General features: G+C 42.0%; 1 protein-coding gene across 7 annotated transcripts in view; it reads right to left on the bottom strand.

Annotated features, from left to right (window-relative positions):
* Positions 1-27,744, bottom strand: part of trpm3 (transient receptor potential cation channel, subfamily M, member 3) — a 746,932-nt gene that overhangs the window by 523,155 nt on the left and 196,033 nt on the right. The gene's annotated exons all lie outside the window — the stretch shown is intronic.

The following is a 27,744-nucleotide window of genomic DNA, read 5'->3' as shown; positions in this document are numbered from 1 at the left end:
TGGAAATGTGAAACAAAACGTGAGACCCAAAATAGCATTTTGCGTTTGTATTTTACTACATACTTACTCAGAATGTACAATTAAACATATTACAGTCTCAATCATGATTGACACCACTATGCAGTCTCATTTCTTAATGACAACAGTTCTGCATTCCATTAACTCATCCATCCATTTTTTAAACCCAAAACACATTTATGCTAATTAAGGGTCATGATTTAAAGGCGACAATTTTTTTATCGCACGTTAACGCAGTTTTTTTTTTTTTTTCCAAGTCTGTTGCTGATTGTTATGGAGCTAAATCCAGGCCAAAAATTTTGTAAAGGTGAAGGTGAAAAAAAGAAATATGAAACCAAAAAGATAAGATTTGATTCTGAAAAATTTAATCCTGCAACTGATAAAAATGGCAGATCACGTGATAAAATATATTTCAGAGTAAAAAAGAAAATAAATTTTTTGATCAAAATAATTACAGAGCTGAATCAAAAGTATATTTAAACTGAAAAATATATATCTTACACGTATTTTTTTTTTTTATTTTAATACCACTTTTTAAATGATTAAAAAAATTCAAGAACAAACACTGAATTTTCAGTTTCAAAATTTATTTTTTCAATCTTTTTTTTCAGATTACCACGGACATGGAGAAGGGCACGGAACTTTTACATGGCCATTTTAATTTTAAAGTGCTTCCAGATGGTGTAGTCGACAGAACCGAAGCCGCTACAGTTCTCCTTGCAGCAAACTGCACGCTGAGTGCTGGGGGATAGGAGAGAGTGGGGCCAGCTTCCCCTGGAAGATTTTTAAATTGATAACCCTCTGAAACACTATTGCCAGCATTTTGAGGGCCAAATTGTGTGAAGAAAAGCCATAGCTTTTTTTTTTTTTTAAATCTTTGTTACACTCTTTATCCTTTTCTAAGCCTGGATATCCCATCAATGGGAAATTTCACTTTTTGTTTGTCAGATACTGACAAGCCAAAAGAAACAAGGCATCAGGCCAAAACACAGAATAGTGTAGATGAGTGTCAGGAACATCAGAACTGCTAATTTATACCCAGCAGTTTATTCAAGAAAATCCTTATGATTTTTTTCTTACATGAAATAACTTGTAATTAAAATAGTTTAAATAAAAAAAATGACTTGTTAGAAATCTTTGATGTTTGTCTGTAAATTAAAACTATATCTCATCTGTTCTTGTTGTTGTTGTTAACCCTGTTAACTACAACTGCATAAACAAAATGCTGTTAAGTGTTAGCAGAACAAATGTTATGGCACTTTCATTCATATGGTAGAACATTTAAAATAAAACTGTGCTATACACTACTTCTAAATTCATTTTTGGATTTTGCGTATAACAATGCAATTAATTGCGATTAATAATGGAAATCATGTGATTAATCGCAATTAAAATTTTTAATCACTGCCCAGCTCCAGTTATTAAGGAATGCAGTGCTATTGCAAAAGAGTTTTTATACGACTAAAAGTAATGTTTCTAGGCAACAAATTTATTCATTACATTGTCAGTGCATAAATGTACAAAAACTCTTTCACACTTTGCCCAATGCTCCACATCTTGATCTCATGCTCCATTTTTCTCCTACTGATCAACTTTATTTGGGATGGTGGTTTGCTGAAAGCAATCCACAGCTGGACATGGCCTCAGATTGGAGGTGTTGACTTTCACCCCAGTCATTTTGCACTCAGCTGTAAGCAATCTCTTGTGCAGGGAAGGTCACATTCTGAAGAACAACATAACTACGAAAACTTGGACCCTCACCTGCATTTTGAGATTATGTGCATCGAGATGACAAACAAAACATTCCTGATTTAGCCCAACCAACCAAGACTGTGATTGACTTTGTACTTCCCCTGATCTTTTGTGCCCCATCCCAAATAGAGTCTGGATTTAATCTATTCCTCATGTTAAATTTATTTATAGTTTGTAAGATTAACAGGCCTGGGTTCTAGGCAGAGGTGGGACGAAGTCACCATCAAGTCACTCTCAAGTCATGAATTAGCAAGTCCCAAGTCAAGTTTCAAGACATAACCACCAATAACCACCAATTGTTTGCAAGCTGACTTCAGACTTGACTTGGGACTTGAAGATTGATGACTTGAAAATTACTTGACAGTGACTTTGTCCCACCTCTGGTTTTAGGACATGTATCTCACACAGGAGAACATGTGATCTGAACCACGAACAAAGACAGAAAAGAGTTTTTATAACACACAATATAGGTGTGACAGTAGGCGGACCTTATTTCGCAATTCCTAACTTAATTGGTCCCTGTCGAGCATAGAGGGAGGTCCCACCATTGCTCAGACCTGTGCTAAAAGGAAACTTATGGTAACCTGACTCCTCTTTTGTTCTCACTGCAAAAAAAAAAAAAATTGTTCTATGCATCCCCACATACATGGTTAAGCTCCTAGCAAACTAAAAATATGTTCCTTTAAATGAAATGTTTATTTAATGCTAACAAAATAAAACAAGAGCAATCAGAGTTTTCTAACATCTGCCAATCTGGATCACCTCCAAAATTCAGTGGAATCTCCCATGCCCTAATATCTATCTGTGGTGCAAATTTGGTGAGAATCCATGAAGTAGTTTTGAAGTAATCCTTCAAAGCCTATATAAAGGGAAAACCTAATCCAGAATCCGGATCTGGATCCGGATCACCTCCAAAATTCAATGGAGTCTTCCATACCCTAATATCTATCTGTGGTGCAAATTTGGTAAGAATTTGTGAAGTAGTTTTCAAATAATCATTCAAAGCCTATATAAAGTGAAATCTTGATCCAGAATCTGGTGTTGCAGACCGAACACCTCGTTTCTGCTTAAAACTGCACTCCAGTCATCATCTGTCTCAGCGACAGATATCTGAAGCTTTTGTACAACAATTATTTCGACATGAATTCAGCATTATTTCATAATAAAAGACCGGGAAGCGATTAGAGCGCCATAGCTACATGAGCTGCCAGCTGATGCGTTCACTGTGCATTGGTCATTTCATAGCATTGAGTATCACCTTGTTTCTGCTTAAAACGGCCTTATTTCTGCTTAAAACTGACTTTAGAATTATTTAAGAGGTTTGACCTTGTCATCTGATAGTTAATAATCCCATTAATCCATTTGAGCTCCGAAATAACGTATGCGCAGTGGAGGCAGGGCAGACCAATTTTTAGGGGCAGACCGTTCTGTCAGATATGGATCACCTCCAAAATTCAGTGGAGTCTTCCATGCCCTAATATCCGTGAAGTAGTTTTGATGTAATCCTTCAAAGCATATATAAAGCGAAATCTTGATCCAGAATCTGGATTTTGATCCAGATTACCTCTCAAATTCAGTGGAGTCTTCCATGTCCTAAAAACTATCTGTGCTGAAAATTTGGTGAGAATCCATGAAGCAGTTTTGACGTAATCCTTAACAGCCTATATACATCAAACTCACTGGATTCATATAAAGATTACGTATCTTGTAGCAACCTGAATCGCATATTTACACTACAGTATTTACCCACCACTAACAAGGGTAAGAATTTCTAAAAAGGATCCATTAAAAAAATATACAACACAGAAATACACTCATAGGACGTTAGTAGTCTGAGATAAAAGCATATGTGAAAGACCATATGGGAGGGAAGCAAATGAACCAGAACTCTTCTTTCCCACAACGTCCACACTATTGTCCCAAATATGACCTGTTCCTGCTCAGCAAGTGAAATTGTTTATTCTTTCTATTCTAACCCAGCTACGATCAATAATGTTGCCCATTCCTCTGATCTCTTGATGTTGACCTGAAAACATGACTGCCAACATTTGAGCAAAGTTGCTGAAATGCAACACAGGTAGATCAAAGAACCCAAAGTACCCAAAGAACATAGCAATGCCACACTGAAGTACCAGGTAAGTAGAGATACTTTTTTTGACATCTTTTATATAATTGTGAGGCTGGAAATGTGGCTTTGACATCTGAGGTTGATTGCTGACCAATCCTAACTAAAATCAAACAACTTTTTCCCATCCATAGACCCAATTTACATTGCAATTATCACAACATAAACCTCCAGCATTGTCGCTAAAAAGATGCAAAATTTAACCAAGCCACGGTAACAGCCCAAGATATACCCCCTGCAGTTTTTACCCTGAGTTAATGGGAATGAGTTTGTTTTAAACCCTGAGTGCATTCTGAGCTAAGGCTTGTTGCATGGAAACATGTGCACTCACAGTGTGAGTGCACATTGTGAGTATGTCACATTTTTGTACGTCACAAAAACTTGCACCCCAAAGACAAAAACTTGCACCCCAAAGATGACATACCAATGATGCAGGGCAGCTGTTTGTGGAATGTCACTAGTTAAGGTATAGTTAAGATGTAGTTACCATTTCCCAGTGATGGGCACAGTTCCGCTAATCTGCTAACCGCTATTTAGCGAAGCTAAGTTTTTGTTAGCGGATTAGCTTTTCAGCTAACTTCGAAAACAACCAGCAGACCAATTAGCTTCTGCTAAATTTAGTTTTGCTAACATTTAGTCCGCTAACATTTGACAAGTGTGATTCAGCGCACCGAATGGTGACCATATGACCATTAGATGCTATTCACACTCCCATCCAGTAGATGGCAGTGTTCTATGGTTTTTGACCCAAAATGCATGGAACACCACGATGAATCACACTTAAACAGAATTTTCAGTTTTGCAAATGCCTCTGTTTTACAAATGAAAAAAAAAAATGACATAGTTACAAAAACACATTTATTTGTAAAAGCCAACACACGTTACAGTAACGTGTGTTGGTTTTTTACAAATAAATGAACAGCCAACCAGTGAAGAGGAGGCTGATTTTCCCATAATTTTTTTTGGCATCTTTGAGTTTTAATGTTCAAACCTTCAGAATTAGTGCACTAATTTAAAACTAAAAGGTATTTGTGATATTTTCAATTTGGAAAAATGACAGAGTTGACATTAAAATCAATAAAATGGCTGGAATTAGTTTGGTTTTTAAATCAAACCATAAGTCAAATCTGCTTTGACTTTTATGCATTTTTCCACATGTCTGGGGCACTCTACGTTGAATAAAAATGACCCTTCCTTACAGCAGTGGGCAGGCACACAAAGCCAGAAGCTCTGACTCATTGTATGTATTGGGTTTGTGATCGCCTTTGGTTCTACTCAGAAGCGTCAGTGGCCTTAAACTCAAAACTGGCTTCTCAGTAGCTGATAGTGTACTGGAGTCAATACTAAATGTTAGCGGTTTTGCAAATTTAATTTAATTTATTTTTTTCAGTTTATCGGTTTATCGTTACAAAAGTTAACTTTTCAGTTAGCGGATTAGCGGTTATCACAGCTAACTTTTTGGTTAGCTGTGCCCACCGCTGCTATTTAGTCATCTATTTCTTTGAATGTGTCTGATATCAGGTCCATGAATGATACACAGACATGGTACGTCAGAATTTGATTACGTCACGCTCTACAGCATTCCACACAGTAAAATCACCAGTGTTAACACTGACAGTGAACATATGGTCTCACTCTGACCAGAGTAGGAACATATGTACACTAATTTAACACTGCCAGTGTTAGTTTTACTCTGGTGATTTTACTGTACAGTTGTTACAGAACCAGCTTGGAAGTATGCCATGCGTTACAGTGCACTGTTGTTTGGTACTCACAATACATCTTGGTTTGAACACTTCAAGCAGTAGCTCACAGTTCCAACAAATCTCTTTCAGTTGCGATATGTCACATTTTTGTGTACACCACATTTTTGTGCATCTTGTATTGGCCCAGAAATACGGACATGCCGTTGGAAGAGTATTAGTTTTAGGGAAGTAGACTAGTCAAGGTATGGTCCAAGAATCGTCAAGAATTTTTTTTTTTTTTTTCCTGCAGCGAGGTGCTCTGAATGTTGATTCAGCTGTGTCTCCACACTGAGCAGGTATTAAGCTATAAAACTTCACAGGTTAATACTCCAAACAGTACCCTTTAAAATAGTATATTACATTACATATTTCAAGGTACTTCATTTTCTATCCTATGGTGACCAGAATCTGTACGTGTTCCCATGCTACAAGCCCTAATCCAGTTCATGCCTTGGTGCATTATTTAGCATAGGCAACAGTGCATCGGGAGAGTATTCACAGCACTTCACTTTTTCCACATTTCATGTTACAGCTTTATTCCAAAATGGAATAAATTCATTTTGTTCCCTCAAATGTTTATGCACAACACCCCATAATGACAAGATGAAATTTTTTTTTTAATTTCTGCAAATTTATTAAAAATAAAAAACTAACGGCACTTTGACACTTGCACGAATTCGATCCCTACACTGCCGCACAATTTGTCGTACCAACGCGTTCCGCTTTGTCCTGCTTAATACCATGTTAACCCTCAAAATGTGAATCAGCTGCAAATCGTGAATTATCTGCAAACCGTGAATTGCAAAATGTATATACTGAGAAAAATATCTGCTGAAACGTGAATGCAGGTCTCACAAAACGTAAGTTGCAAAACGTGAATTTCTTCACGATTTGGTGTATGTGCTTGGCTGAGGAGCCAATGGTGCGAAGCTACCATCTGTGGGATTATGAGTGCTCACCTCTCACTTTCATTCCACCAAGGGCTTCGTGTCACCCCTCAACTCGTGCGCGTGGTGGGTGGGTGACTAATCCAACGCCTCCAATCCAATTCTGCTTCATGACGTCGTTATGAACGCTTGGCTGACACAAGCTGTGGTAACTTATCTGACACCTCTTGCTTAAAACCAAAAAAGTCAGAAGCATCCTGAGGCCCGCTTTCACGGTCTGTATTCATACTGAAAATCAAGATCAAGCGAGCTTTTGCCCTTCTGCTCTACGGGAGGTTTCTGTCCTCACTGACACCTTCATTACCATTTGACAGGTGTACCGCCCCAGTCCAAATCCCCACCTTTTGCTGTCTCCTGAAATGGAATGCTTAACTTTTTGTATCATATCATATGAAATGTGCCACAAGAATATGTTGCCCTATGCCAAAGCTTGCCTTAACTAAATGTACTATGTCCAGTAGGCGCATGCACATCTGATAAGGACAGTCTCCTGGTATGCGCTACATATATAACAGGGCAGCTCTGGATGATATCCAGAAATCATATCATAAAACAGCTTATGAAACATGCTCGTATGTGTTGTCAACTCAGTTTCTTTCCCAAAACATTAATCAGTAACACTTTCTCAAATCCTCTTGTCATCACAACACAGACATGGAATCCTTTAGTCTTTGCATCCAACATGTGCAACACTCCATCTGCGTCTGCTGTTCTAAGCCGACTTTAATGCATACATTCTCTAAAGCCTTTTTCTGAACAGTGATGCCACTACAGTAGTATTATGTTTGCATACATAAATGCATATCCATAGATGTTTGTGGTACATATGCAAGGGAGGTTTTTGTTTCCATATGGAGTGACCTTCCATTTTCATCCATTTATCTCTGTAGGGGTCGTGGGGAGGACTGGCGTCTATCCCAGCCTATATCGGCTGAGAGAAATGGTACACTCGCCGGTCTATCGCAGAGCCAACACATTAAACACCGGAGTACCCGGACAGAAAGCCACACACCCAAAGGAAGAATATGCAAACTCAGCACAGAAAGGCACCAGCTGGAATCCAACCAAAGACTATGAAACAAAAGCTCTGAGCAATGCACAAGATGCTACATTTGAATGAGCCTCCTATTAAATTGAAGCAGTTCAGCAATGAAGAAGCTTTTCTGAACTAAAATAATAAGCTGAACAAGTACTTTTCTTCACCATTAATAATTATCGGCTGTATCGTTTGGACACAAACATAAAGGTGGCGCCGTAGCGCTCAGCCCCGTGCTCTGACAGTGGTAAGGCTTCATCACATGGTCAAATCACATCACAAGGTTAGTGGTAGCGCTGGAGCTGATACCCAGCAGCACGACCTCTGCCAGCAGTCACGCTGACATTCTGCATCCTGTTTTCTCCACCACTTTCTGTCTGCTCATTCATTTCTCATCACACCACATGTCTATTTTATGTCTATTTGCTTTAATTTCCATCTGTTGTTTCCTTTTTCCTTCCCTTTTTCCCCATCTTCCCCTTTATTGCCCCTTATTCTTTGTCTTGGAGAAAGCAAGGTATCGTAGTTTCCCGCTGCCTTCCGAGATGAGGCAAAAAGGCAGAGAGAGCCGTGCTGTCTAAGTCTGTGGATGTCCTCACAAAGTGCATAATCCTCTTGTTCTGCCACTGCTGTTGCACACTCTAGAGGGAGACACAGTATTAATACAGCAACACACTGTGCATGCACTGTGCAGAGTATCTAAGGCGACAGAGAAGCTGATGTATCTGCACAAATGTCAGATCAACAACTCTATGAAAGGGTGTTGCACAGATTTAAGTTTTTTTTTAATAAACGGTAATCCATGCTGTATATTGCACCTTCTGTGCACACGATTACCAGCTCTTCATGCTGAAATGTCAAAGTGAGGTTGAGAAAATGCTCGTCATAAAGTAACATTTCTTCAACACAAAAGCCTGCTGTGTGGATCATTTCCTACCTGAGAAACTTTGTGCTGCAAACAAAGTGACACTCATAGCTCTTTTTTTCTGAAAAATACCTCAAAGCTCCCGAAAATATACAGATCATGTGTGTTTACCCTAAAACCCTCACAACTGACCTTGTCAGGTTCCTGTTTCTGAATTGGCTTGGCACAGAGGGTCTGGTATCGAGCAACATGTTGATTTCGCACAAGTTTACACTGGATACCCTTCCTGATGTAATGGCAAACATGCATAGAAAATGGGGCATGGGTGACTTTGAAACAGGCAAGTTCTGCTTGGGAGTCAACCATGCTAACTGCTTCCACCCCCATGTGCTGTGAATGAAAACAGGGTGCGACATTAATGCTTTTCTGAATGTCCTGGAGTTTGAAAGGACTGGTAACTTGACTGCACTTGACTGTCTCACCGTGCAAATGATACTGACACAAAATGACACAAAATCTTTTGAAGATCTTGCAAAAACACCTTTTACCAAAGGCATGCGATCATCACCTTAGGTCACTGGTTATCAACCAATTCTTACAACCATACAATAACACAGGAAGCTCAAACCCTCAAAACCTGGACCTTCATTCTCCTGCAAACACATTGGCATTGACTCCAGAAACTCTTCCCAGGCATCTTTCAATCTCAAAGGCTGGGGATCCAGAGACATGAATGTCACTGCTGAGATAAATGAATGCCTCCACAATTTTGAAACTTTCACTGCATACAGATACACCTCTAACTGTCAAGTCAAGGAAGTCACTGGAACCCAGACACTCTAATTCCTCACACACTTCTCAAGTGCTGCAATCATAAAATCCAACGATTCCAGAAAGATTACAGTGAAGTCTATTTTGGTAAGCCTTTCCTCAACAACAAAGGTGCCTAAGCTGCTTGCTTCCACAGTCTTACCCAACATCCCATCCATGCAAGTTCTGAACACTGCAGGAGATAGAATGCATCCCTGATGAATGCCGGAATTTAAAGAAAAAAGTGTTTCCGCCCATGCTCCGCACAGGACTCACATCATCCGCACATCAGCTGGTTATGATGTTCAACACTTTTGTTAGGGATCCTGCAAATTCTTAGGATTTGTTATTGTGTGCATTTCGTAAACATGCATAAATAGTCAATCATATTTCTGAATGTTCAATTAATAAGTGACCCCTTTTGGCTGCTCCCTTGAATTTCACTTGGGGTCACCACAGCAGATTCGATGAGGATCTGCTTGTTGATTTGGCACAAGTTTTGTGTCGGATGCCCTTCCTGATGCAACTCCACATTACATGGAGAAATGTGGTAACGTGTGGTTTGAAACGGGAACCATCCACACTGAAACCAAGTGCACTAACCACTTGGACAACAGCCCTGCTGAATTTTCAGTTAATGCTTAAAAGAAAAATTTTTTGTTGTTTAACGATTTAACATAAAAGTCACTGCTGGGATAGAGTGCATCCGGAAAGTATTCACAGCACATCACTTTTTTCCACATGTTGTTATCCCAAAATGAATGAAATTCCTTTATTTTTCCCCCTCAAAATTAATCAGAGAGGTGACCAAGAATCTGATGGTCACTCTGTCAGAGCTCCAGCAGTCCTCTGTGGAGAGAGGAGAACCTTCTAGAAGGACAAACATCTCTGCAGCAATCCACTAATCAGGCCTGTATGGTAGAGTGGGCAGACGGAAGCCACTCTTTAGTAAAAGGCACATGGCAGCCTGCCTGGAGTTTGCTAAAAGGCACCTGAAGGATTCTCAGACCATGAGAAAATTCTCTGGTCTGATGAGATAAAGATTGAACTCTTTGGTGTGAATGCCAGGAGTCATGTTTGGAGGAAACCAGGCACCATCCCTACAGTGAAGCATGGTGGTGGCAGCATCATGCTGTGAGAATGGTTTTCAGCAGCAGGAACTGGGAGACTAGTCACGATTGAGGGAAAGATGAATGCATCAATATACAATGACATCCTGGATGAAAACCTGCTCCAGGGTGCTCTTGACCTCAGAATGGGGTGACGGTTCATCTTTCAGCAGGACAATGACCCTAAGCACACAGCCAAGATATCAAAGGAGTGGCTTCAGGACAACTCTGTGAATGTCCTTGAGTGGCCCAGCCAGAGCCCAGACCTGAATCCGATTGAACATCTCTGGAGAGATCTGAAAATGGCTGTGCACCGACACTCCCCATCCAACCTAATGGAGCTTGAGAGATAATGAAAAGAGGAATGGACAAAACTGCCCAAAGCTTGTAGCATCATATTCAAGAAGAGTTGAGGCTGTAATTGCTGCCAAAGCTGCATCAACAAAGTATTGAGCAAAGTGTGTAAGTACATGTGATTTATTATTTGTTTTTTTTTTGTTTTTTTTAATAAATTTGCAAAAAATTAAAAAAAAAGTCATGTTGTCATTTTGGGGTGTTGTGGGTAGAATTTTGAGAGAAAAATGAATTTACTCCATTTTGGAATAAGGCTGTAACATAAAATGTGGAAAAAGTGAAGCACTGTGAATACTTTCCAGATGCACATTAAATGAATGTCTCTACAAGCTCAATACTTCCACCACATCCAGATACACTTCTGATGGCTGAGTCCAGCAAGTCGTTACAAGCCTGGATCTTAGTCTTCATCCACGACAATTGTAAACCCAGAAACTCTGATTGAATCCTCACTCAGCTTCTCAAGTGCAGCAAAGTGTCCATTGATTCCACCAGGATCACAGCATTGGCTGTGAAGTCAAGGCCATTCATGTCTCTAAGTACTTGACCTTTAAGATTGAGATGCACCTGAGAAGAACTTCTGGAGTCATAAGGTTGCTGGACAGAGGTGTTTGGTGAAGTTGATATTTTTCCAGAAGAACGAACATCCAAATCTTTACAGTCCTGGTGCTTCCTGCCTTAATGTATGGCTGTGAGACTTGTACACTTAGGGAGAGTTGGGCAACAAGTCACACTTGTATTGTCAGGGACCTTCAGTGTTGAAATTTTGGCCATGTGGAGTGTTTCTTTCTGGACAAGATCAGCACATAGGTGGCTGAGTGTTTTGGACCCCAGTGGCTGGAGCAGGCCAAGTTGACACACACATTTCACCTGGCTGCAGCAGATAGGTAGTTATTTTGGAGAAATTGTCTGCCTTGGTGGTTGCCATCCAGGCCCAAGGTTTTGGTTTTGTGGAGTCATGGATGCAGTAAATTATGGCACCAGTGCATGCTCCCAGACTTGACTTGAAACATTTAACATTTTTACTACTTTGGAAAGGAAACGGGGAAGCGATAAGAGCTGCAATCAGTCAAATTCAAATAATCGACAACCCTAACCCTATTAAATTTTACACAGACGGGGAAAATACCTCTTAGAATGAAAAAACAAGGGTAAGCATACCCCTTAAAACAGTCCTGTGTCTCTGTTGATGTGGCTGAGGCACAGAATGAATTTTAATAGATACATATTAATGTAGATGAGCTTTGGAACCAGGTTAGGAAAAGATGAAAAGCTCTAGAGGGAAATCCTGCAGAAGTAGTAGAAAATTTTCAAAGGAATTCTCCATAGGAGCATAACAACTGGGTTAATTCAGTGCAGTCAGATGATTTGTTGTTGTTTTAAATCCTGATTACAGAAGGAACTACAGCACTGTGCTCGTACAGGGCAAACCTCCACCAACACTAGTTTCCAATTCCACAAATTTTTACCTTGAAAAAAAAAAATCAAGGTGAAAGTCCTGTTATAAGTGGCTTTTCATAAACTAAAATATCATACAAAATATAGCTCAAAAGGGCTCTTCAATGTTAAAATCCAATATCTGCAATAAGGATCAGGTGCGGATCAAACTTAGTCTATCTATTGAGAGTGCCAGTTTGCACCTCATTGTCATAAATGAAAGTGACTGAAGCACTTTTGATTAAGATATAATGCAAAATGTACATCAAATGGGGTTTTCAATATTAAATTCAAATGTCCACAAAATCCACAATCCAGATCAGATCCAGATCAAACTTTGTCAGGCAATAGTGAGTACCAGTCTGCACCTCACTTTCAAATATGACAGTGATTGGGGCATGTTTGATTAAGATATAATGTAAAATATACATTAAACTGGGGTTTTAATGTTAAATTTAAATGGCCACAAAATCTGTAATCTGGATCAGATCCAGATCAGACTCTGTCCGTTGGTAAAGGATACCATCCTTCATGATGCTCTCAAATATGAAAGACACAGAGTTCTGAATTTTTGAAAATGCATTCAATGTTTAAAGATAGGGATTTTTCCAATTTTCCAAGATTTTTCCTGACTTTGCCCTTTGACCTATAACCTTGAAAATTGAATCAGTTCTTGCCTATCAGGATATGAATCTTCAATAAAAGTTTCATAATGATATATGAAACAGTTGATTGAACCTCAAGTCCTCGTTCAAGCCTTTTTGATATCGACCAGTTTTTTTTGCCTTCCTGTGTTTCAACCGTGCTCCATTTTTTGACCTTGACCTTGTCTCTACCCATGTACTCTGTTGATGTGTGCTTTTTAACCTCGGTTGTTTCTTCACCACGCCACTGCCTCACGTCTGTCTGTTACCATTGCATCGCCGACTGTCATCGTTTGTACCAAACCTTTGCCTGTATATAAACAACCAAACAGTCAACTAAACAAAAGGGCGAAAACATAACCTCCTTGAACTTCGCTGGCGGCGGTAAATATGGAGTGATAAATTTTGAATAAATTTTATTTTGGGTGCAGACATTTGCAGGATATTATTCATAAAAATGATTTATGAGAGGGTGCACAAATAGTTTTGAGATGGCGTGTTATGTAAAAATGCCATTGAAACCCAAAGTGGAGCACTGCTGTAATAATCTCTGATGTAAAATGACAGTCATCCCTTCAGGGTAGGAAGTGCAACCACAGCTGAAGATAGAAGTGTGATCAGTTGGTAAGCAATGGACGGATTCGAGGAGTGACTGGTTTGACTGGACGTACATAACTACAGATAGACAAAACAACCAAGCAGGAAAAGAGAGAAGAGGGAGAGATCACAGACGCAGAAAAAAGTATGAAAGTTTAGGCAAAGGAGGGGTGAGAAGAGTCCACAAGTGAGAGAGCGTGAGAAGAACTGAGGGATGGATGGAGGGACAAAAATAGCCTGTGTGGCGATGCTGTTGACTTTCATCTTCCATGTCCCAGTATCCAATTTACACTCATACGTACACACATAAACACACACAGGCACACGTGCACACATTTTTGCACGTCTCCCTCTCATGTCTTTCAAGCACAAAACATCGCATAAAATCACACTCACACACTGACACCCGAAGAACAATCTCATTTTGATAAAATCGGTCCATTCTCGCATTCTTTCTACACCTCCACACACGAACTCTTCTTCACAGTCACTTTTTTTTCTCCTCCCGTCTGTATTTTGCAAACAGATGGAAAAATGCAATTCTGCTCACATAAAACACTGAAACATAGGTGTGCTCGCCCACACGCATGCATGTGCACCCACAGGATATGGCTGGGGCTCCCAGGAGTGCTGTTCAGCTGTGCCGTGAGATTCCCAGCTCTCCGTACAGCTCAAACAGGATGAAAGAGGTCTGGAAGCGTGACTTAGAATAGCTGGAAAAATCACAACTGAGACAGGTCACGATGCAGAGAGAAATACTACAAACGGAAACTGTGCAGATGTGATCTGATTTCCTTTGATGCCCGTGATGACACGCAGGTATCCAGACTATTTTTAGAAGCATTAAAAATGGATGCGTCAATCATCAGACCCTCGTCACAGTTGAACAAAAAACATTTGTGCAGAAGTAGAAGTGTATCAGGATATTATATCAATGTGAAAGAAAGAAAGAAAGAAAGGAAAAACTGCCAAAAGTGCCATATTTTTCTAATTTTGTCTCTGCACACTTTGCATATGAAACTATATATATATATATATATATAAAATCTGCACTAACCTAGTACTTTGTAATATATATTTATTATTTATTTACGCGAGAGCTCTGCAACTCCCCCTCTAGCTGCCACCTTATCGTGGTGGGGGAGTTTGCGTACCCGGATGATCCTAGGAGCTATGTTGTCGGGGGGCTTTGTGCCCCTTGTAGGGTCTCCCAAGGCAAACAGGTCCTAGGTCACGGGTCAGACTAAGGGCAGTTCAGAAGCTCCCATGACCAGTAAAAAATCAAGGACCGAGATGTCGCCCGGTATGGCGGAGCCGGGGCCCCACCCTGGAGCCAGGCCTGGGGTTGGGGCTTGTGCGCGAGCGCCTGGCGGTCGGGCCTTAGCCCATGGGGCCTGGACGAGCTCAGCCTGAAACAGCGACGTGGGCCCGCCCTCCTGCGGGTTCACCACCTGCAGAGGGGGCCATGGGGGTCGGGTGCAGAGAGGACTGGGTGGCGGGCGAGGGCGGGTGGCCCGGCGGCCCGGTCCGCGCTCACAGCCCCTGGCTGTTGGGATGTGGAATGTCACCTCACTGGGGGGGAAGGAGCCTGAGCTTGTGCGGGAGGTTGAGAGATACCGACTAGAGACAGTCGGGCTCACCTCCACGCACAGCTTGGGCTCTGGTACCCAACTCCTGGAGAGGGGCTGGATGCTCCACTTTTCTGGCATTGCCCACAGGGAGAGGCAGAGAGCTGGGGTCGCATTGCTTATTGCTCCCCAGCTCAGTCGCCATGTGTTGGAGTTCACTCCGGTGAACGAGAGGGTCGCATCCCTAAGCCTTCGGGTCAGGGACAGATCTCTCACTGTTGTCTTGGCCTATGGGCTGAGCGGCAGTGCAGAGTACCTGACCTTCTTGGAGTCCCTGGGAGGGGTACTAGATAGCGCTCTGACTGGGGACTCCATTGTTCTCCTGGCGGATTTCAATGCCCACGTGGGCGGCGACAGTGAGACCTGGAGGGGGGTGATCGGGAAGAATGGCCTCCCCGATCTGAACCCGAGTGGTGTTCAGTTGTTGGACTTCTGTGCTAGTCACAGTTTGTCCATCACGAACACAATATTCGAGCACAAGGGTGTCCATAAGTGCACGTGGCACCAGGACACCCTGAGCCAGAGGTCGATGATCGACTTTGTAGTCATATCATCTGATCTTTGGCCACGTGTCTCTGATACTCGAGTGAAGAGAGGGGCTGAGCTGTCGACCGATCAGCACCTGGTGGTGAGTTGGATGCGCTGGGAGGGGAGGAAGCCGGTCAGACCCGGCAGGCCCAAACGTATTGTGAGGGTCTGCTGGGAACGACTGGCAGAACCCTCTGTCAGCGAGGTCTTCAACTCCCACCTCCGGGAGAGCTTCTCCCAGATCCTGGGGGAGGTTGGAGACATGGAGTCCGAGTGGACCATGTTCTCCACCTCCAGTGTTGATGCGGCTGCTAGTAGCTGTGGTCACAAGGTCTCTGGTGCCTGTCGCGGCGGCAATCCCCAAACCCGGTGGTGGACGCCGGAAGTAAGGGATACTGTCAAGCTGAAGAAGGAGTCCTACTTGTCTTTGTTGGTAGGTGGGACCCCGGAGGCAGCTGACAGGTTCCGGCAGGCCAAGCGACCCATAGCCCGTGCAGTCGCAGAGGCAAAAACTCGGGTCTGGGAGGAGTTCGGGGAGGCCATGGAGGAGGACTATTGGTCGGCCTTGAAGAAATTCTGGTAAACCGTCCGACACCTCAGGAAGCGGAAGCAGCTCTCCACCAGCACTGTCTACGGTGCGGGTGGGGAGCTGTTGACCCTGACTGGGGATGCTGTCGGGCGGTGGAAGGAATACTTCGAGGATCTCCTCAATCCCATCATCACGTCTTCTGAAGAGGAAGCAGAGACTGGGGACTCAGAGGCAGACTCATCCATTACCCAGGCCAAAGTCACTGAGGTGGTTAGAAAGCTCCTCGGTGGCAAGGCTCCTGGGGTGGATGAAATCCGTCCTGAGTACCTTAAATCTCTGGATGTTGTGGGACTGTCTTGGTTGACACGCCTCTGCAACATTGCGTGGCGGTTGGGGACAGTGCCTCTGGATTGGCAGACAGTTTGTCCATCACGAACACCATATTCGAGCACAAGGGTGTCCATAAGTGCACGTGGCACCAGGACACCCTGAGCCAGAGGTCGATGATCGACTTTGTAGTCATATCATCTGACCTTCAGCCACGTGTCTCGGATACTCGAGTGAAGAGAGGGGCTGAGCTGTCGACCAATCAGCACCTGGTGGTGAGTTGGATGCGCTGGGAGGGGAGGAAGCCGGTCAGACCTGGCAGGCCCAAACGTATCGTGAGGGTCTGCTGGGAACGACTGGCAGAACCCTCTGTCAGCGAGGTCTTCAACTCCCACCTCCGGGAGAGCTTCTCCCAGATCCTGGGGGAGGTTGGAGACATGGAGTCCGAGTGGACCATGTTCTCCACCTCCATTGTTGATGCGGCTGCTCGTAGCTGTGGTCACAAGGTCTCTGGTGCCTGTCGCGGCGGCAATCCCCGAACCCGGTGGTGGACGCCGGAAGTAAGGGATACTGTCAAGCTGAAGAAGGAGTCCTACTTGTCTTTGTTGGTAGGTGGGACCCCGGAGGCAGCTGACAGGTACCGGCAGGCCAAGCGTCCCATAGCCCGTGCAGTCGCAGAAGCAAAAACTCGGGTCTGGGAGGAGTTCGGGGAGGCCATGGAGGAGGACTATCGGTCGGCCTTGAAGAAATTCTGGTAAACCGTCCGACACCTCAGGAAGCGGAAGCAGCTCTCCACCAGCACTGTCTACGGTGCGGGTGTGGAGCTGTTGACCCTGACTGGGGATGCTGTCGGGCGGTGGAAGGAATACTTCGAGGATCTCCTCAATCCCATCATCACGTCTTCTGAAGAGGAAGCAGAGACTGGGGACTCAGAGGCAGACTCATCCATTACCCAGGCCAAAGTCACTGAGGTGGTTAGAAAGCTCCTCGGTGGCAAGGCTCCTGGGGTGGATGAAATCCGTCCTGAGTACCTTAAATCTCTGGATGTTGTGGGACTGTCTTGGTCCTCTGCAACATTGCGTGGCGGTTGGGGACAGTGCATCTGGATTGGCAGACCGGGGTGGTGGTCCCTCTGTTTAAGAAGGGGGACCGGAGGGTGTGTTCCAACTACAGGGGGATCACACTCCTCAGCCTCCCCGGTAAGGTCTATTCCAGAGTACTGGAGAAGAGAATTCGACCGATAGTCGAACTTCGGATTCAGGAGGAGCAGTGTGGTTTTCATCCTGGTCACGGCACACTGGACCAACTCTACATGCTCTATCGGGTGCTCGAGGGTTCATGGGAGTTCGCCCAACCAGTCCACATGTGCTTTGTGGATCTGGAGAAGGCGTTTGACCGTGTCCCTCGGGGCACCCTGTGGGGGTGCTCCAGGAGTACAGGGACCGGATAGCCCTTAGCAAAGGACCATCCGGTCCCTGTACAACTGCAGCAGGAGCTTGGTTTGCATTGCCGGTAGTAAGTCAGACCTGTTTCCAGTGCACGTTGGCCTCCGCCAGGGTTGCCCTTTGTCACCGGTTCTGTTCATTATCTTTATGGACAGAATTTCTAGGCTTAGCCAGGGTGTAGAGGGGGTCTGGTTTGGGAACCACAGAATCTCGTCTCTGCTGTTTGCGGATGATGTGGTTCTGTTGGCTTCATCAAATCAGGACCTTCAGCATGCACTGGGGAGGTTTGCAGCCGAGGGTGAAGCGTCCGGGATGAAAATCAGTACCTCCAAATCCGAGGCCATGGTTCTCGACCGGAAAAAGGTGCTTTGCCCTCTTCAGGTCGGTGGAGTGTCCTTGCCTCAAGTGGAGGAGTTTCAGTATCTCCGGGTCTTGTTCACGAATGGAGCATGAGATCGACAGATGGACTGGTGCAGCATCTGCAGTGATGCGGTCGCTGCATCGGACCGTTGTGGTGAAGAGAGAGTAGGTGGGCAAAGCTCTCGATTTACCGATCGATCTATGTTCCGATCCTCACCTGTGGTCATGAGATTTGGCTCATGACCGAAAGAACGAGATTGCGAGTACAAGCGGCCGAGATGGGTTTCCTCCACAGGGTGGCTGGGCGGACAAAAATGGATGGATGGATGGAGAGCTCTGCAAAAAAAATCCCATGTACCCAAATTTGCGTGCAAGTACAAATGGCAAATAAAGTGTCTAATCTCTAATCTAATCTATACATCATGATTACTATGAAAAATAATCCTTATATTTAATTTTGTCCAGTTTCTTCAACCTGCTAAAAATGGAGGGATTGTGTAAAAAAATGGCTGTCATACCTAAATGTGTCAGGTCCTGCCCCTGTCTGGGCTCATGTCTTGATTTGTCCCCTGTTTGTGTCCATGTCCCTTCTCTTTGTTCTACTGTCTGGCCCCAGTCTTTGATTTGCTGTATATTATACTTAAGTGACGAGTTGAATTCATCTGTTTGTTATCCTTTTGTCACATTTTGAGTTCCACTCTAGTTTCAGTCTCAGCCTTTAATTTTCTTGTTGATCTTGTTTCAGTTTTTTGGTATTTTATTCGGCCTTGATTTTTGTTCTAGGTAATTTATTTTCATCACTGTTGGGTTTGGGTGGGGTCACTTTCACCTTTCTTTTTCTTTACTCTGCTGCTGTCTATCACGCCCACCTGTCATTATGGTATTTGGGCTTATCTCTCATGTCTGCTTTGTGTTTGTCTAACTGTACTCTCTTGTCTCCCATATTCCCTCATCTTTGATTTATCCGATCACACCCTCTTCCTGAATGTTCTCCACACCTGTATCTCTTTTCCCGAATGACCAGAAAAGGTGTCCAGTTCCCCCCACGCACACATGCACCCCATTCACAAGCATGCTGCACACTCGCACGCATGTGCGCCCCACACACAAACACGCACACACTTAGTGGCTCATTCAGCCGTTATGAACACACACACACACACACACAGCTGAGTGATCATTTCAGCCCCGTGCACATGCACATGAGATCAGTAGTGCTGGGAAGGAGAGGATGAGCGTAGATGTGATTGCATGAGTGAGTGATCGCAGTCTGTGTCATCTACCTGTTGTCTACATACGCTTTGGATGCCATCATGCAGGTGTGGACGTGGTAATCTGGCTGCTTTCTGACACTGCTGACCACGTCTCTTTTCCTCCTGAACGCATCCAATTATGGCAAAATTTGCTGTTTCGGCCTGGGTCCTGCACATTCTTGCTATGTGTGATGGGGGCTTAAGTCTCATGTGTTTTGTCTTCTTCTGCCAGTTCAAAGAACCTTGAGTCTTCATTCAAGCCTTTTTGTCATCGATCAGTTTTTGCCTTTCCGTGCTTTGAATGTGCTTCGTTTTTTGACTTTGACCTTGCTCTTGTCTCTACCCATGTACTCTGTTGATCTGTGATTTCTTCACTATGCCTCTACCTCACGTCTGTCTGTTACCACTGTATCACTGTCATCTGTTGCCTCCTGCAGTATCTGGGAATAAACACTGCAACCAGTGACTCTCAGGACCGATATAAGACCTTACTTCTGCATAATGTTAAAGGAAAAACCCACGTTATTTTAATTCAGATTGTCAATGGAAAAGGTTGCCTTTTAATAATTTCTAGAAATGAGGTCCCAGCCCACAACAAACTAATAAAAAATAAATAACTAAATAATAAAGGACAGACATGATAGTGTTGCAACTTTAATTTACAGGAAAATAGGAAAAGATTAAGTCAATCAGAAGCACTTTATCAAGAATATATGGCAAGAATGATTCTCTCCATGGAAAAGTATAACATAATATTTTTATAGAATTTGGGGTGATCTCAAAATTAAATCACACGCCCCTCCTCCTTAAAGCTCTGTCATAAACAGGAGGAGAGCTTAAGTGAATGACTTTGCAAGTCCTCAACCAGACAAACAAACCAAGCCAATCAAGAAGTCAAGATCCAAACTGTGATCCATAAGAAAATGTAATTCTTTATTATTCTATTAGTCTTTGCTGTTATGTGATCAAATCAGACTCTGTATGAGTCTGTGTCATGTAGGTTGACGTATTATAATTCAAGGCAGACTGCTGCTTCCTTATTTTTGCAAGGGTGAGGATATGTGAGTGACAAGGAAAGAGGGAGAAACTGAAGGTGCACAGGCATGTTTTAAGGAGCACCATTCACAGATAATACCCACACTGGAACGATAAGCTGGAGCCAGAGCTGGAGAAACAGGTGCTGTGAGGGAGAAGGGTATGGACTGACAGACAGGTGCAAACAGAGAGCTATAAACAGTAAAAGAGAGAGATGAACTGCTGTGCAGAGATGAGATGACAGTGAGGAAAAACTGGAGCAAATTTTTACAGAAGGGAAACATGAGCAGCTGGATATGTGACGCAACTGTTCAGACATCAAAAGTGAAAAGGACGTGGTGACATGTTGCCGACTGTGTTTGTGCTTCTGACTGGCTGAAAAGTTTCCAAAAGCAAATCCTGATGTTAATTTTAAAATGAAACAAGCTAGAGAGAGAGAGATCATAAAATATAACTAAAACATCTCATATGTGTTATCACAACAAAATGACACTTGTTTGTATTGAAATGAAATATTCCTTGGCTTTGGAAAATCCAAGGAATGGACCCTCGAAAATTTTGTCTGAATGGACAGACAGACAGACAGACAGACAGACAGACAGACAGACAGACAGATAGATAGATAGATAGATAGATAGATAGATAGATAGATAGATAGATAGATAGATAGATAGATAGATAGAACCCCAATTCCAATGAAGTTGGGACATTGTGAAAATGTAAGCAAAAACATAATACAATAATTTGCAAATCCCCTTCAACCTATATTCAATTGAATACACCACGAAGACAAGATATTTAATGTTCAGACTGATAAACTTTATTGTTTTGTGCAAATATTTGCTCATTTTGATAGCAAATATGTGATGTAACACAGTGGTATAAGCATTTGGGAACTGAGGACACTAACTGTTGAAGCTTTGTAGGTGGAATTCTTTCCCATTCTTGTTTGATGTATGACTTTAGCTGTTCAACAGTCCAGGGTCTCCGTTGTCGTATTTTGCGCTTCATAATGCGACAGGTCTGGACTGCAGGCAGGCCAGTCTAGTACCCGCACTCTTTTACTACAAAGCCACGCTGTTGTAACATGTGCAGAATGTGGCTTGGCATTATCTTGCTGAAATAAGCAGGGATGTCCCTGAAAAAGACGTTGGTTGGATGGCAGCATGTGTTGCTCCAAAACCTGGATGTACCTTTCAGCATTGATGGTGCCATCACAGATGTGTAAGTTGCCCATGCCATGGGCACTAACACACCCCCATACCATCACAGATGCTGGCTTTTGAACTTTGTGCTAGTAACAATCTGGATGGTCTTTTCCCTCTTTTGTCTAGAGCACACGATGTCCATGATTTCCAAAAACAATTTGAAATGTGGACTCATCAGACCACAGCACACTTCTCATCTTTGTGTCTGTCCATTTGAAATGAGCTTGGACCCAGAGAAGGCAGCGCCGTTTCTGGATGTTGTTGATGTATGGCTTACGCTTTGCAAGGTAGAGGTTTAACTTGCACTTGTAGATGTAGCAACGAACTGTGACAATAGTTTTCTGAAGTGTTCCTGAGCCCACGTGGTAAGATCCTTTACACACATAATGTCGGTTTTAATGCAGTGCCGCCTAAGGGATCGAAGGTCACGGGCATTCAATGTTGGTTTTCGGCCTTGCCGGTTACGTGTAGAGAGTTCTCCAGATTCTCTGAATCTTCTGATTATATTATGGACTGTAGATGATGGAATCCCTAAATTCCTTGCAATTTAATATTGAGAAACATTGTTCTTAAACTGTTGGACCATTTTTTTCACGCAGTTGTTCACAAAGTGGTGATCTTTGCCCCATCTTTGCTTGTGAACGGCTGAGACTTTTGGGGATATTCTTTGAGCATTCATCAACATTCCCAGTCTTTTGTTGCCCCGTCTCAACTTTTTTGAAATGTGTTGCAGGCATCCATTTCAAAATGAGCAAATATTTGCACAAAAACAATAAAGTTTATCAGTTTGAACATTAAATATTTTGTCTTTGTGGTGTATTCAAATGAATATAGGTTGAAGAAGATTTGCAAATCATTGTATTCTGTTTTTATTAACATTTTACACAATGTCCCAACTTCATTGGAATTGGGTTGTAGATAGATACATGTGTGGTGATGCTCTAGTGGTTAAAGCATTGGGCTTGAGAACTGAGGATCCTTGGTTCAAATCCCAGCCTGACCGGAAAATTACTAAGGGCCCTTGGGCAAGGTCCTTAATCCCCTAGTTGCTCCCAGTGTGTCGTGAGCTCTATGTATGACATCAATTTATGATAATGCCTGACATCGGGGTGAATGTGAGGCATTATTGTAAAGCACTTTGAGCGTCTGATGCAGGTGGAAAAGGGCTATATAAATGCAGTCCATTATAGATAGACAGATTTAGTTTGATCACTTCACAACATGACACAGAACAACAATTCATAACAATTTAAGTTAAAGTGACTGACAGGGTAAGATAAAGAAATACAGGGGACAGGGAGGCACAAATCCAGAAAGCGTATAGGCTCATATCCTTAAATAAGTGGCTGTCAAAATTCTGTAGACAACAGGGATTTAGTTTTTGTGGACACCTGGCCCTCTTTCTGGGATCTCCGTGGCTAGCTGATGCAAGACGGCCTTCACCCTACTGTGAAAGGTGCCACTATCTTAACTGGAAACATACTATATAGATTCTTAAAGGGAGGGTAACATTAGGAAACCACAGCAGGGCATAGAGCAGGTGATTATAAAGCCTGCAGAGCTTACTATTAATGCACATGTAGAATCCATTAGTTTAGTGGAGAAACTAAGGCAGGAAAACCATTATGGTGATAGTACAGCCTATGTGATAGGGAGGGAAATTTTTGTTACTGAGACTATGTCCTATATCCATCAATGTACTCATAACGTTTCTAGAGACGCATGCTGAACACAAGTGCCCATTAGTATTTTGGACACGATTATGACTGGGGTTGCCCCACCAACTGACTTTGCAACACCTCAAAAATTCCACTTCTATCACCTTCAGCTCTAGTAAGATTCTTAATCTAGCTTTCATTAACAGAAGGTCATTGTCCTTGAAATCATTCTAGATTGATGACCTAATTTTGGAGCATCATTTAGATTTCATTAGCTTTTGTAAAACCTTTCTAAAACCACATGCTCTAATTTACAAATCTGGTTTTAGTTTAACAGCTCGTGGGTCCTATATTTACTTCATTTCAACTTCTGGTTCTCTGCACCATTCAAGCTGCCATGAGCAGTCACAATCAGAAAGACAAAATTTTTCCATGTTACACTGGTACTGTTTATAGACCTCCAGGCCCATATTATAATTTCTTACATGAATTCGGTGAGTTTATTTCCATTCTGGTGACTCGGGCTGATAACGTCCTATATGTTGGGGACTTTAATATCCATGTAAATAAGGCTTCTAGTGCCTCAGCAAGCAAAGCTTCTATGGACACTGTGGAAAAGTTGGGATTTTATCAGTGCATTCAGGAATCAACCCGTTGTAACACTAACACTCTGTATTTGGTCTTCGTTCATAATAATGTCATCCCAGATATTGGAACTGGTTCTCAAATCAGGTCACTCACTCACTAAGTTTACAGTTTAAATCCTGTGCACTGGGATTGGATACCTGTACATCATATCAGCATCACATTAGCTCCTCAAACATTGGTGCTAGACTGCCTGATACTCCAGTATCATTTTCTGGACATGAACAGTCCTAGCAGATATCTTACATTCAGTGCTCAATAGTCTGCTGGAGTTGATTGCTCCGTCTGCTATAAAATCACGCAACCCTAAAATGTGAACGCCTTCATTTAGGTGTAGGATCATCAACTGCAAATGGTGTAATTCATAATTGGAAGTCTTTCACCTTGTATGGTGCAATTCTGCTCTGAAATACAAGCATGTGTTATTGGCCACAAAGAGGGCCAACTGCTGTGATTTAATTTGCAAAAATAAGCATAACTCAAAGTTGTTGTTTGACACTATGGCTGTAATTTGTTTTCCATGTTGGGGAAGCCGGGGCACAGTGGAGCAGAAATGTTGTTTTTGTGGCAGCATGAACACATTATGCACAGGTTTAGGTCATTCTATTGTGGATTTAATACAGCAAGTTATTGTTTATAAGGCTGTGTTATTTATGTCTCCCAAGTGTAATTCATAGGTGTTTAAAATTGATTAAAAATTTTTTTGATTCACTGTGCCCCGGACACTAATTCACAGGGCGCAGTGAATCAGCTTAGAATATAATGAAAAAACAAGAAGATCAAAATGATTAAATTATGCTGATGCATATACAAACTATAATCCAGCAAACCAGCTATGTAATGTGTGAGTGTCTTATATAGTGATATAAGTCCTTTAGAAACTATTATAAATACAACATAATTTCAGTTCGAGTTAAAATGTGAAAACAGTTGTTTATATCTACAAATTACAGAAATAATTCATGGAAACATAAATGTATATGCTTCAACAATTAATATTTGTCATCCACTTGATACTGTGGCTTAGTAAAATCACTTTCTAGACTGATTCACTGTGCCACAGGTGCATGTGACACATATGAGCCACGTTATCAAATAGCTGATACCCTGGAGAAGACATAACACATGCTCATCAGTTGGACGGGGTAGTCTTCTAACTAATAACAATTTTTTGGGCCAACTTTCCTCTGTTGTGAGAAATAAACACAAAGACACTCACATCCACAAAATTTACTTTTGATAGGAAAAAAACAACTTCACTTGCCACTTAGTTTTACCCTTAATGTATCCAAAAACAAAACACTAATTTATAAGGGGCATGTCTTTATGCATAAAAATATGGCATAACTACTGCAAATATATGCAGTTTTGCAGATATCACTACAGATTCACTGGGCCAGCGATCACAATAGTGTCCTGTGTGTTACACTGTCATTTTGCTCCTGAGAAACACTGTTTTGTGAGATGTTAGTTCCGGCTGATTGATTCTGTTTGTGGTGTGACTGTTGGACTCTTCACTGGTGACTGCGGTGAGCCAGAGCATCCATCTACCAGTCATGTGGTTTTGGACATGGTGTTGGACTGATGTCCACCACTCTTGATGATTTGTTTATGATGTAGACTATTTTTCTGATTTTGTTTTGTTTGTTAGACAATTCTTTGTTGTATTTTGTTTATTTGTTATTGTTAGTGTGTCCAAAACAGTCAGTCACCCCTCTGAGTTTGGTCTGCTTGAGGTTTCTTTCTCAAAAATGTGCTCGCTCAGGAGAGCTGGTAAGGTTAGACCTTACCTTTGTGAAGTGCCTTGGGGTGAACTATGTTGTGATTTGGTGCTATATCAATAAACTGAATTGAACTGAAATTGAACTGACACAGAGACTCTGCCAAAATATTCTTTTAGAGCTGAGTTAGACAAATCTTTCAGCACTGTTGCTATTACAAATCTTTGTTTCACATGTCTGTATTACTGTCGCACCAGCCCTGCAAAAACAACTGCCAAAAATACTTTTATATCTTTTAATGTGAAAAGGATCAGTAGCAACAAACAAAGTGTGCAGAGGAGTTTTTATTGTTAATTGTAAAGACAAACCCATTTATATAACACGAGCAATCAGAGATTTCTGACATCTGCCAAGGGTTGAAGAGAGACTCAAATTAAAACATATGTGATTAACACTGTGACCCAGCCTTAACCTGGATCCAGATTCCACAATACAGTGCAATATTTGCATACTGATCCAGAATGTTTGGACTGATCGAAATGTCGTAATCTGATATTTTATTCACAAGCTGAAAACAAAATAGCATCTTCCTGATCTTGGTTTTACATTGTGATGTTGCATTGTTCTGCTGCAGAACCTGCATATTGATCCGGATCATTCCTAACAAATCCTGAGCCAGAATTCGGATCCAAATCACCTCCAAAATTCAGTGAAGTCTTCCATAACTAATATCTATCAATGTTGCAAATTTGGTGAGAATCCGTGAAGTAGTTTTGACCTAATCCTTCAAAGCCTACAGAAAGTGAAATCTTGATCCAGAATCCGTATCCGGATCACCTCCAAAATTTAATGGAGTCTTTGATGGCCTAATAGCTATCTGTGATGAAACTTTATAAACATCTGTGCAGGAGTTTTAATGTAATCCTTAAAAGTCTACAAAGTGAAATCCTGATCCAGAATCCAGACAAAATCCTTGACGGTTGTAATAATAACAAATAAAAAATTAAAAAGTCCTCAAAAAACATTTTGGATTTTATTTGAGACTTTGAAATGATAAATATCAACCTCGAGACACAACTATGTGCAGCTCCAACTATTTGATGTCCTTCACTGCTGTGGAAAAACATTAAAATGACACAATGGTGGTTTTGGCATGAAAAATGACATATCAGCTTGAATAAGCAGGCAGATTTAAGGGCTATCTGTCAAATATGAAAGCACTGAACTGTGGGGTGAAAATGTATGTAGTGCAGTCACACATGCTTGAATTGATCACAGGTTACAACTTGAATGACACTACAATTACTAAGGTTATAATATATTAGTATCATAACCATGGGCGCAATTTGGTGGGGGATAGGGGGGACATGTCCCCCCCCCACCTTTTCAACCAGGGGGGACAGAATATGGTATGGTATGTCCCCCCACCTTCTGACATATATGTGTGTACGTGAAACATGCTATGTCAGTCTTATGTGCAAAACCATGTCAGAATAGTATCTTTGTTTCTGCAAGTTTGTATTTTTAGCAGCATTGACTTGTTTACAACGCCTGTTTCTTGTTTGTCACATTTGGAATTTTCTGGGACTGCATTTGCCCAGATTTGAAACCAAAAATAGTTGCCTCTAGGGACTAGTGTCTACACATAAGTATCAGTGGACCATATGCTGATTTACTAAATTCTGAAAGTTAGAAAAGGAAATCAGAAAAACTATCTGGGACCTGGGATCTGCAATTATTACTTGATCTCCAAAATCAGTCTATGCAAGCGAAATTATGTTCAGTATGAGTGTTGTCATTAGTGCCACTTCGAAAAATAAATTCATGATAAGTAATTTATCCTAAACTTATGATCTGTTGTTTTTTCAAACATATGCAAAAACATATTGAGAAAAAAAATACAGTATGCAATAGTTAATAATTATGAAGAGCCTGTTCTTTCATATTTATGAATACATTTTACCACAT

This window comes from Thalassophryne amazonica, chromosome 5, assembly GCF_902500255.1.
Source record: "Thalassophryne amazonica chromosome 5, fThaAma1.1, whole genome shotgun sequence".
NCBI lineage: Eukaryota > Metazoa > Chordata > Actinopteri > Batrachoidiformes > Batrachoididae > Thalassophryne > Thalassophryne amazonica.
This window is presented reverse-complemented; position numbering and strand designations above follow the sequence as displayed.